The sequence below is a fragment of the Cajanus cajan genome, chromosome 10 (assembly GCF_000230855.2).
Source record: "Cajanus cajan strain Asha chromosome 10, NIPB_CcT2T_4, whole genome shotgun sequence".
NCBI classification, from domain to species: domain Eukaryota; kingdom Viridiplantae; phylum Streptophyta; class Magnoliopsida; order Fabales; family Fabaceae; genus Cajanus; species Cajanus cajan.
The window spans coordinates 4,102,095-4,112,626 of record NC_138526.1 but is presented as its reverse complement, the minus strand read 5'-3'; the positions used below and the strand labels follow the sequence as shown (position 1 = coordinate 4,112,626).

The window sequence follows — 10,532 nt, the reverse complement described above, 5'->3', positions numbered from 1 at the left end:
AACGCCAAAAAGCTTCCCAGTTTTACGAAATATATAAAAGCACGCTTCAAAGGTTTCTTCTTCAAAATCCTTCCTTTTACTGCTTTCTGATTGTTGCATCGCATATCTAATTTATTCGCCATGTAGATATCTTGTTCATAATCGTTCATAATAAATAGGGGTAATTTAGTAATTTTACATTGTTATTTATAAAATAATCTGTCATAGGGAACCCGAAAGGGGCGCTGTGGGGTGCTAACACCTTCCCCACGCGTAACCGACTCCCTTACCCGACTCTGGTTGTAATGGCCGAAGTCGATTTATAAAATCGATTGCCTTATCCCTTTTTCCAATGTTTTGAGTAAAACATTGGTGGCGACTCCACGAACCCTCCTTTTGCGAAAACCACTAATCCATGGAGGGTCCCGCTTGGGATTAACATGGATTGGTGAGACATTTAATAAATAAATTGGATAAGATCGGCAAGGTCTCAGTTTGAGAACAAGTCGTTCTAATAATCCAATACATTTTCAAAACTAAAATAAAAGTGAGCTCGACCGTCTTCGCGACCGCCGAGGCCCGTTTGGGCCGGTGGCGACAGATGGCGACTCCACTGGGGAAGCCTCGAGAGTCAGTCCCATTTAGTGACAGATTATTTTTAACAAATAATAGTTAAAATTACTTTATTACCCCTCACTTGTATGATAACATGTTTATCTATTTGGCTTTAATAACTGTTGTATTTTTAAATTTACGCAATTGTTTGAAATAAAAACTGCACACAAACCTTTGCACACAACAGTTCCCTCTATACCCGGGGGCATGAGTGATTAACCATAGGGAGTGGATGTTAGTACGGCCGGTTGTCGAATGGGTCTATAGGTGCCCGTAGACCGTTGTCGGAAAGCATCACTCAAGGTGATAACCATGAACTTAAGTCCGACGGTGCGTTGGAACTTTCCATCGACCCACGACGAGAGGAATTGGGTCCCTATAATGGGGGCACCTTGGGGGCCTTTGACCAAGTGAGAACAGTTAGATCCTCCTTGAATATACACTTTTCTGCAGGAGACCCCTACCTCGTAATTTGCTCGTGACTGCTCGTGGATGAGTGAATTGTTTGTGCATTGACTATGTGACATTGTATGAGCATACATTTGCATTTGTTAAACAAACAACATCCCTATTCTATTTAAATAAAAAGAATAAATAGAAATAAAGATCTTCTAGTACATGGTGTTAACATCTACCTTCATTTGCATTCATATAGGTAGTTTCCCTTTTCACCCAAAAAATACAAAAATATATAAAATATTCAAAAGAAAAATATATATATTTATCCCAAACCAAGCAATATCATACATCATATTAGGAAAATCCCGAAAACATGATAATGCTTAGTTCAATAAACACAATGCATGCATATTCAACATCATCATCTCATGCATATAGATCATGGAGGGATCTAGGAATCATTCATTTCATACATCCCTCCTAGTAATTCAGTAATAAACATAAATAAAAAGAAAGGATTAAATCGATGCGTATGTTCAAAAATGGATCGCACGCCATTGGTCATCAAGTGTAAGCCAACAACCGCGCCAAGCGAGCGCACATCAACTCCGTTGTTGGTAATCAAGACGAATGAAGGGGAAGGTCCGACACCATTAAGGATCACCGCTCCAAGACCTTTCCCCTACGAATCGAATAAGGCTGTGCCGTGGATATACGACATCCACTCTTCTGCCGACAGCGATATCTCCAACATCGCTGGACTTGGGGGCATGACTAGGAGTGGCAGGATCTACACTCCCGAAGATCTTCATGATAAAGCCCCCAAGAATAAAGAAAAAGAAGAAAAGAAAACCGAGGAAGATAGAGAATCCGAGGAGGAGACTGATAAGCTGTTAAAATATATTCGACAGAGCGAGTATTCCATCATGGATCAACTTCATAAGACGCAAGCAAAGATTACTCTGTTGTCGTTGACCCTATGCTCCGAACCGCATCGGCAAGCTCTGTTGAAAGTCTTGAACGAGGCATACGTGTCGCACACTATCTCCCAAGACAAGTTTGAGGGGATTGTTAGTCACATCACGGCTAATGATCACCTCACCTTCATCGATGAAGAAATCCCCGCCGAGGGATCAAACCACAACAAGCCCTTGCACATCTCTATAAAGTGCAAGGAGTATCACATCACTAAAGTCTTGGTAGATAATGGATCTTCCTTGAACGTAATGCCAAAAAGAGCGCTCGAGCAAGTGGCAATCAAGGGAATCCAAATGTGCCCGAGCAACATGATCGTTCGAGCCTTCGATGGATCTAAAAGAGAAGTGGTGGGAGAGATCAATCTTCCAATCCAAATTGGACCCACTATCTTCAACGTCGAATTTCAAGTGATGGATATCACTCCCGCATACAGCTGTCTCCTCGGCCGACCTTGGATTCATGATGCGAAAGCTATTCCTTCTACGCTCCACCAGAAAGTCAAGTTCATAGTGGGTGACAAACTGGTGACCGTACAAGCTAAAGATGACATACTCATCAGCAAGCCATCCAACATACTTTATGTGGATGCAGCAGAGGAAGCTTTAGAAACCGCCTTCCAAGCATTGGAAATCGCCAATGTTGAAACGTTTCCCCGAGAAATGAAGAAGGTAGCTCATACGCTCACAAAGAACGGATACTTGCCAAGACAAGAATTAGGCAAGGACTCCCAAGGAATCCCGGAGCTACCCATTATCAAAGACAATCCGGGGAAACAAGGGTTAAGATACAACCCTAACAAAGATCAAAGGACGAAGAGGAACCAAGATCCTTCTCGACGTTCTTTAAGCCAGATCTTTAGGAAGGCTGGTTCACAAACGTCAAGGCCAGCTGTTGTCATCAAGTGTCCTTCTCCTTCCGATAGGGATGTATAGACTCAGTGACTATTAGAGATCACTCCTCGGGGACAGCCCGACCCCCGAGCCTCGATAGGGCACATGTTTCCACTATGATTATAATAAAATCATTCTTCATTATTTCTTATTGCTTCTTTTCTTGCTTGCAATAAATCTCTAGACCACATTATTTAACCCTGTTTGAATAAACATAAGTGAGGTTAAAATCGTCTTAAAAATAATAAACCCACATCATTTTGCGTGGAAGTGTGCACGACAGCTTGGAGCACCTTTTCTTGGCATCAATAAGTGCCATCATGGATAAAAGAAATCCTAAAGATAATAAGCTCGGCAGGAAACCCAAAAAGGGGACTGCGCAAAAATAAGAGCAAAAGACCCGCTAGGAATCCCACAAAAGAGTGACCTAGGCAAAAATTAGGGTTACAAAATAATGAACAAAAACAAAAGCCCGCTAAGACACCACAAATGGGTGTTTTAGGCAAAAGTAAGAGCCATCAAAAAAGGAAAAAACAGAATAAATCCATGATGGTACCATCAATTGAATTCAACAAAGGGGCTCAAGAAAAGCTATCCAAGTTGTCAAAGCACAATCATTAATAACAAAGATGTGCTTAACCTCATAAGTGTTTAAACAAACAAACCTAAACACAATAAGCCTACCTTGGCCATCCATGCTTACAAAAACAATTTTTCAAAAATAAAATAATCCCCTCTAAAACACAAACCTTTGAAAATATATCCTTTCTTTCTTTTCTCTCTTGTCCCAAACGATTTTTGAATAATCTTGTGGAAACATGGAGATATAGTGGTCAATAGGAGGGTTGACACATCTTCTAAAGAAAGGGAAGAATCATTTGGTTGATGACACCAAAATCAAATATGCATCATTCCTCGGTAACAGAAATCGGCAGAGCACAGTCCGTCTGGAGGAATGGCAAAATCTAAACACAAAAACGCATCGGTTAATTCTTTTGAAAAAAAGAATCAAATAGAATTAGGTGCATCATACTGCATACATGCATACAGATGATAGGTGTACTGGAAGATCACTTATTCTCTGTTTATTGAAAAAACAAAAAAAAATAATAAAAAATATATAAATTTCAGAAAAAACAATGCGCCCGTACCATGTTCAGTACACCCGTACTAAAATCAGGGTTATGAACAAAATTTCAACTCAACACGGGCGTACTGAAATGGATGCGGCCGTATTGGCCATAAAGAAATTTTCAAAGACCTCGTCATGAGGCAATTGCATAAAAATAGAAAAAATAGAAAAATCGCTTGTGTATGACAGCAGCAAACAAAATGCAAAGATTCAAAAAATCAACAGCGTCATACAGAATAACTGAGCCTGGAGAGGCTTGCCGAAAAAATACTCTCAGAATAACTGAGCCTGGAGAGGCTTGCCGAAAGAATACTCTCAGAATAACTGAGCCTGGAGAGGCTTACCAAAAGAATACTCTCAGAATAACTGAGCCTGGAGAGGCTTGCCGAAACAATACTCCCACAGAATAACTGAGCCTGGAGAGGCTCGCCGAAATAATACTCTTTCAAAATAATTGAGCCTGGAGAGGCTCGCCGAAATAATACTCTCTCATAATAACTGAGATATTTCTGTACAGCAAAAGCCAAAAACATAAAAAAGGCAAAAATACAGAAAAAGCCAAAAAATGACAAAAAGGCAAAATACAGAAAAAGCCGAAAATGAAAAAGGCAAGGATATAGAAAATCCAACAAACAGATTGCACAGAATAATTGAGCCTGGAGAGGCTCGCCGAAATAATACTCTCTCAAAATAACTAAGCCTGGAGAGGCTTACCAAAATAATACTCCACATCCTCCACAGTATGCAGAATAACTGAGCCTGGAGAGGCTCGCAGAAATAATACTCCCCAAAGGGAACCTCAGCTCATGAAGCCAATATCCAACAAGAGCTTTCAAAGCAAGATCGTCAAAATCTCCCAAAGGAAGTACGATCATCCAAGTAATATATCCAAGTCAAAGGACCTCAGACTTCCTCAGTGGAAAATAGCTCTCCGACTCAGGCATTGAGTGAGGCTAAGCCTGTAGAGGCTTCCTAAATAATACTCTCCCGATCAGACAGAATAATTGAGCCTGGAGAGGCTCGCAGAAATAATACTCCTTCAGAATAATTGAGCCTGGAGAGGCTCGCAGAAATAATACTCCTTCAGAATAATTGAGCCTGGAGAGGCTCGCAGAAAGAATACTCCCTCAAAATAATTGAGCCTGGAGAGGCTCGCAGAAACAATACTCTTCCTTCAGAATAGTTGAGCCTAGAAAGGCTCGATTCCCCAGAGAAACCTCAACTCACGCTCTTGGACTCAAAATCCCCAGCGAGAGCTATCAAAGCAAGATCGACGACATTCCCAATGGAAGCACGATCACCCAAGCAGTATATCTAGTCAAAGGACTTAAAACTTCCTCAGTGGAAGATAGCTCTCCGACTCAAAACGCTGAGTGAGGCTAAGCCTGTAGAGGCTTCCTAAATAATACTCTGGGATACAATAAGATCCCCAAATCCCCAATCGCCTACTCAAGAGGCATCCCTGCAAAAAGGAGAAGAAAATCAAAAATATCAATAAGTATTCCCCAAGTGGAATCCGGCTCTTAGCCAAACATCGAACGTCAAGCCGATACGCCTAACAGAAGAGGCTAATCAAAATCAACGACGAAATCCCCCAGCGGATAACAGCCTACACAGAGGCAAAAAAAAAAAAAAAAAAAAAAAATCAGAAAATCAAAAAAAAGATACCCGAATAAGGATGAACCGGGATACTCCACCAACGTCAAAGGACGTCAGCCAAACATAAGGCATCGCTCAACTTAGAGAGAAAGAGCATCTGTGTCTACACCCCAAGGAGTCAGAAATTCCCCATGGGTACCAACAATGCAATGCAAGTTGGGGCACAGGAACCTGTGAATGACTGCACATCCCCTAGACGGATCCCTGCGTTATCCAGCCCTCAGTGGCACAAAATCAGAAAAAACCGTCGAAGCAGCATCGTGGACTGTGGAGACAAAATCATCTCAAAGCCTAAAAGGCAATACTCGGCTACCCAGTTGTCGAGAACACCGAGGTATGCACAGGTCTGGAGAGACAATACTCAAACAAAGTCTGGAGAGACGGTACTCAAACAAAGTCTGGAGAGACAGTACTCAAAGTCTGGAGAGACGGTACTCAAACAAGGTCTGGAGAGACGGTACTCGAACAAAGTCTGGAGAGACGGTACTCAAACAAAGTCTGGAGAGACAGTACTCAAGGTCTGGAGAGACAATACTCAAGGTCTGGAGAGACAATACTCAGCCATCAGCGTCGTCAGAGGCACGTTGGTGTTAAAATCAGCTACCGAGGATGTCAGAAGCGCCGAGGTATGCACCCACCTGGAGAGGCTACTCAACAATTTTCCACCGGAAGACATTACAAGTCAGAAGGTCGGCACATCACCCGGACAATTGGGTCAACTCCTTTACTTGTCAGCCGGTACACCAAAAGGCCGTCCGACTAAGTAAAGGGGGGGCAGCTGTAGACCCCTAAAATTGTCCGGGTCGGAAATAAAGCTTGAAGACTCTCGAAGACTGAAGGATAATCAGCCAGAAGGACTCCTCGAAGGCCCTAGGAGGGTTCTCTGTAGGTCTAGAGGTCTTAGAATAGCTCAAAATAAAGAAGTGGAGGGAAAAAGCCCAATACGGCCGTACTGAACCCCAATACGGCCGTATTGAAGCTTCAATACGGCCACAGTGAACTCAATACGGCGTATTGAAGTTTCTGAAACTTCAATACGGCCGTACTGAAATCAATACGGCCGTATTGAAGCTTCAATACAGCCGTATTGAACTCAATACGGCCGTATTGAAATTTCTGAACTTCAATACGGCCGTATTGAACTTCAATACGACCGTATTGAAGTTCAAAAATTTCAATACGGCCGTATTGCTCCTGTAGGCCGTATTGCGCCTATTCCCTATAAATATGACGTCAATTGGACGTCATTCCACACTTTTTCACTCAGTTTTGACTCCCTACTTGAGTATTCTGGGGTTTTTGAGCAGTGTTCTGCCCTAGAAATCTCTCTGGGAGTCGATCCGACGAAGTTCTGGAATTCTGAGCACTTAGCTTGGAGATTCGAACCTAGTCGAAGGGAAATCCTCCGGATTTCCGTAGTCAAAATTTTATAGGAGGGAGCGAGCGGGCTTGTAGAGCGAGGGAACGCAAAAAAGCTTCCCAGTTTTACGAAATATATAAAAGCACGCTTCAAAGGTTTTCTTCTTAAAATCCTTCCTTTTACTGCTTTCTGTTTGTATATTTAACTGTCATCATGTAGATAGTTAATTTATAATCACTTATAATAAATAGGGGTAATTTAGTAATTTTACGCTGTTATTTTAGAAATAATCTGTCATAGGGAACCCGAAAGGGGCGCTGTGGGGTGCTAACACCTTCCCCACGCGTAACCGACTCCCTTACCCAACTCTGGTTGTAATGGCCAAAGTTGATTTATAAAATCAATTGCCTTATCTCTTTTTCCAATGTTTTGAGTAAAACATTGGTGGCGACTCCACGAACCCTCCTTTTGCGAAAACCACTAATCCATGGAGGGTCCCGCTTGGGATTAATATGGATTGGTGAATCATTTAATAAAATTGCTCGTTTGACAAGGTCTCAGTTTGAGAATACGTCATTCTAGCAATCCATATTTTTAAACAAATAAACGAGTCCAACCATCCTTCGCGAATGCCGAAAGTCCGTTTCGGGCCGGTGGCGACACTAACCTTTCAAGCATTTGATCAATAAAAGGTAAGGGAAAGTGATCCTTTCTAGTGGCATTATTTAATTTTCTATAATCAACACACATACGCCACCCAGTCACAGTTCTTGTGGGAATTAATTCATTATTATCATTTTTAACTACTGTCATCCCACCTTTCTTAGGAACCACATGAACTGGACTTACCCAAGGACTATCAGATATAGCATAAATTACCTTAGCATCCAGTAATTTCAAAATTTCTTTCTTTACCTCTTCTTTCATCTTGGGATTTAGTCTTCTTTGAGCTTCAACAGAAGGTTTGGATCCTTCCTCCAAGAAGATGCGATGCATACAAAATGAAGAACTAATTCCCTTTATATCAGCCATAGTATATCCAATAACTTTTCTAAATTTTCTCAACTCATTGAGAAGTTTTTCAGTTTCTTTTTCATTTAAAGCTGAATTTACTATGACTGGATAAGTGGAATTAGCCCCCAAAAACTCATACCTTAAAGATGAAGGAAGTGGTTTAAGTTCTAACTTTGGAGAGTTTTCTTCTTGCCAATCTGTTGAAGACTCAAGAAGACTTTCTACTAGAGGATCTTTTTCTTTACACGGGGGACTTGAATCGATCAAGCAAGCATAATTAGGTTGAATCCCCTCAAGATCTATGTGCTTTCCTCCAACTAGAAAATTCTCCAAGGGATCCCTCAAAATAGATCTCATGACTTCTTCCTCCATGTCTTTCGGCAATATATCAACCCTGCAGCAAATATTTTCAAGAGAAGGTTGTCTAACAGATTTAGCAATATTAAATTCCATTGTTTCATCATTAATGGATAAGGACAATTTTCCATGTTTGACATCTACTATCACGCCTGCTGTAGCCAAAAATGGTCTACCTAGTATGATTGGTATTTGTTTGTCCTCTTCCATTTCTAAAACAACAAAATCTCCCGGAATTAAAAATTTACCTATCTTAACTGGAACATCTTCTAAAATTCCTATGGGATATTTTATAGATCTATCTGCTAACTGGATTGACATTGCTGTAGGCTTTAATTCTCCCATATCTAATTTCTTGCAAATTGATAAAGGCATTAAACTGATACTTGCCCCAAGGTCACATAAGGCTTTTTCAAACCTTAGATTTCCAATGAGACAAGGTATAGAGAAACTACCAGGATCCTTAAGTTTTTTGGGCAAATTATGATGGATCAATGTAACAGTCTCTCTATCATCCAATTTCCTTCGGTTAGCTAAAAGATCCTTAAGAAATTTAGCATATGTAGGCATCTGTTGTAGAGCTTCTACAAATGGAATGTTTACATACACTTGTTTGATCATATTTAAAAATTTTTCAAATTGTCTATCAAGTTTAGTCCTTGCTAACCTTTGAGGAAAAGGAATTGGAGGGTGATAAACAGTTTGAGGCTTTGATGAAGATACTTTTTCTTTTTCTAATCTCTCTTTTTCAGGTTTTTCAACCATAGGAGAAGCGTCTTCATCAATCTCAATATTATCATTTTGATTAGACACAGGTCTGTCTAATTTCTTCCCACTCCTTAAAGTAACAGCATTAACATTTTCAGCTGGGTTTGCAACTGTTTTACCTGGGAACTTACCTGGAGAATTGTTTGAACTAGGCATCAACTGTGCAATTTGATTTTCCAGCATCTTGTTGTGGAGAGTAATATTCTCAACCTTGACAGCAAGGTTTTGAATAGAATTTGCCATTGAATCATTGGTCTGTTTTTGATTAGTGACAAAATTCTCCATAAGGTTTTCTAATCTTGAAACACTTTGTTGAATTGAGGGTGTCTGTACTGGATTTCCTTCCCCATTAATGAAGTGATTGGACGGACGGAAATTAGGTTGCTGATTGCTAGTTCCTTGAACTGGGTTATTCTTCCAAGAAAAGTTAGGATGATTCTTCCAACCAGGGTTGTATGTGTTGGAATATGGATTACTCTTCTCTCTTCGAGGAGTGTCATAGAAATTATGAGAAGCTGCCACCTGTTCAGTAGTATCTTCTTTTTCTCCAGTAAAAATTGAGGTACAATCTACTGCAGTGTGCCCTTGTTCCCTACAAAGGTCACATACTTGATTTGTAGCCACTGAATTAACCTTAGCTTTTTCCATCTTGTCTAATCTTTGATTAAGAGTATCAAATTTTGCTAAGAGTAACTCAATATTGTTCACTTCATATCGCCCCGGAGTTCCTTTCCTTGCTGTGACTTCTCTTTCACTGTATTGGCTGTGATTTGAGGCTACATTTTCCAAAATAATCATGCAGTCATTAATAGGTTTCCCCATGAAAGATCCTCCAGCTGCTGAGTCTAATATCATGGTGCTTTGTTGGTCCAATCCTTCAAAGAAAAATTGGATGGTAAGCCAACGGTTGAAGCCATGTTGTGGGCATGCTTGAAGATATCCTTTGAACCGCTCCCATGCTTCATAAATAGTCTCTCCAGTGCCTTGTTGGAAATTAGTGATTTTCTTCCTCAATTCTTTAGTTTTAGAAGGAGGAAAGAATTTCTCTAGAAAAGCTCTTTCACATAATTCCCAAGTTGCTATCTTTTCTCTAGGCACTGTTCTTAGCCACACCTTTGCCTTATCTCTCAAGGTGAGTGAGAATAAGCGGAGTCGCATTCCATCAGAAACTTCATCATCAAATTGCTGGGTCTCACAGATTTCCAAGAACCCCTCTAAGTGGTCATTAGGATCTTCTGATGGTAGTCCTCCAAAGGTGTTCTGTTTGAGCATATTCACCAGAGAAGCTGGTACAGTAGCTCCAGTTTGCATCTCCCCTCCAGGTATCCCACGAGCTACGGGTGCAGAGTAATCCCGAAGCGGTAAATTATCTCGTTGTGCA

At 40.8% G+C, this 10,532-nt stretch overlaps 1 non-coding gene across 1 annotated transcript; it reads left to right on the top strand.

The window, feature by feature from the left end:
• Window positions 1–10,061: 10,061 nt before the first annotated feature.
• LOC145952956 (small nucleolar RNA R71) lies at window positions 10,062–10,168 on the top strand. The gene has a single exon (XR_014430461.1). It is a non-coding gene; the product is annotated as a small nucleolar RNA R71 (small nucleolar RNA).
• The last annotated feature ends 364 nt before the right edge of the window (window positions 10,169–10,532 follow it).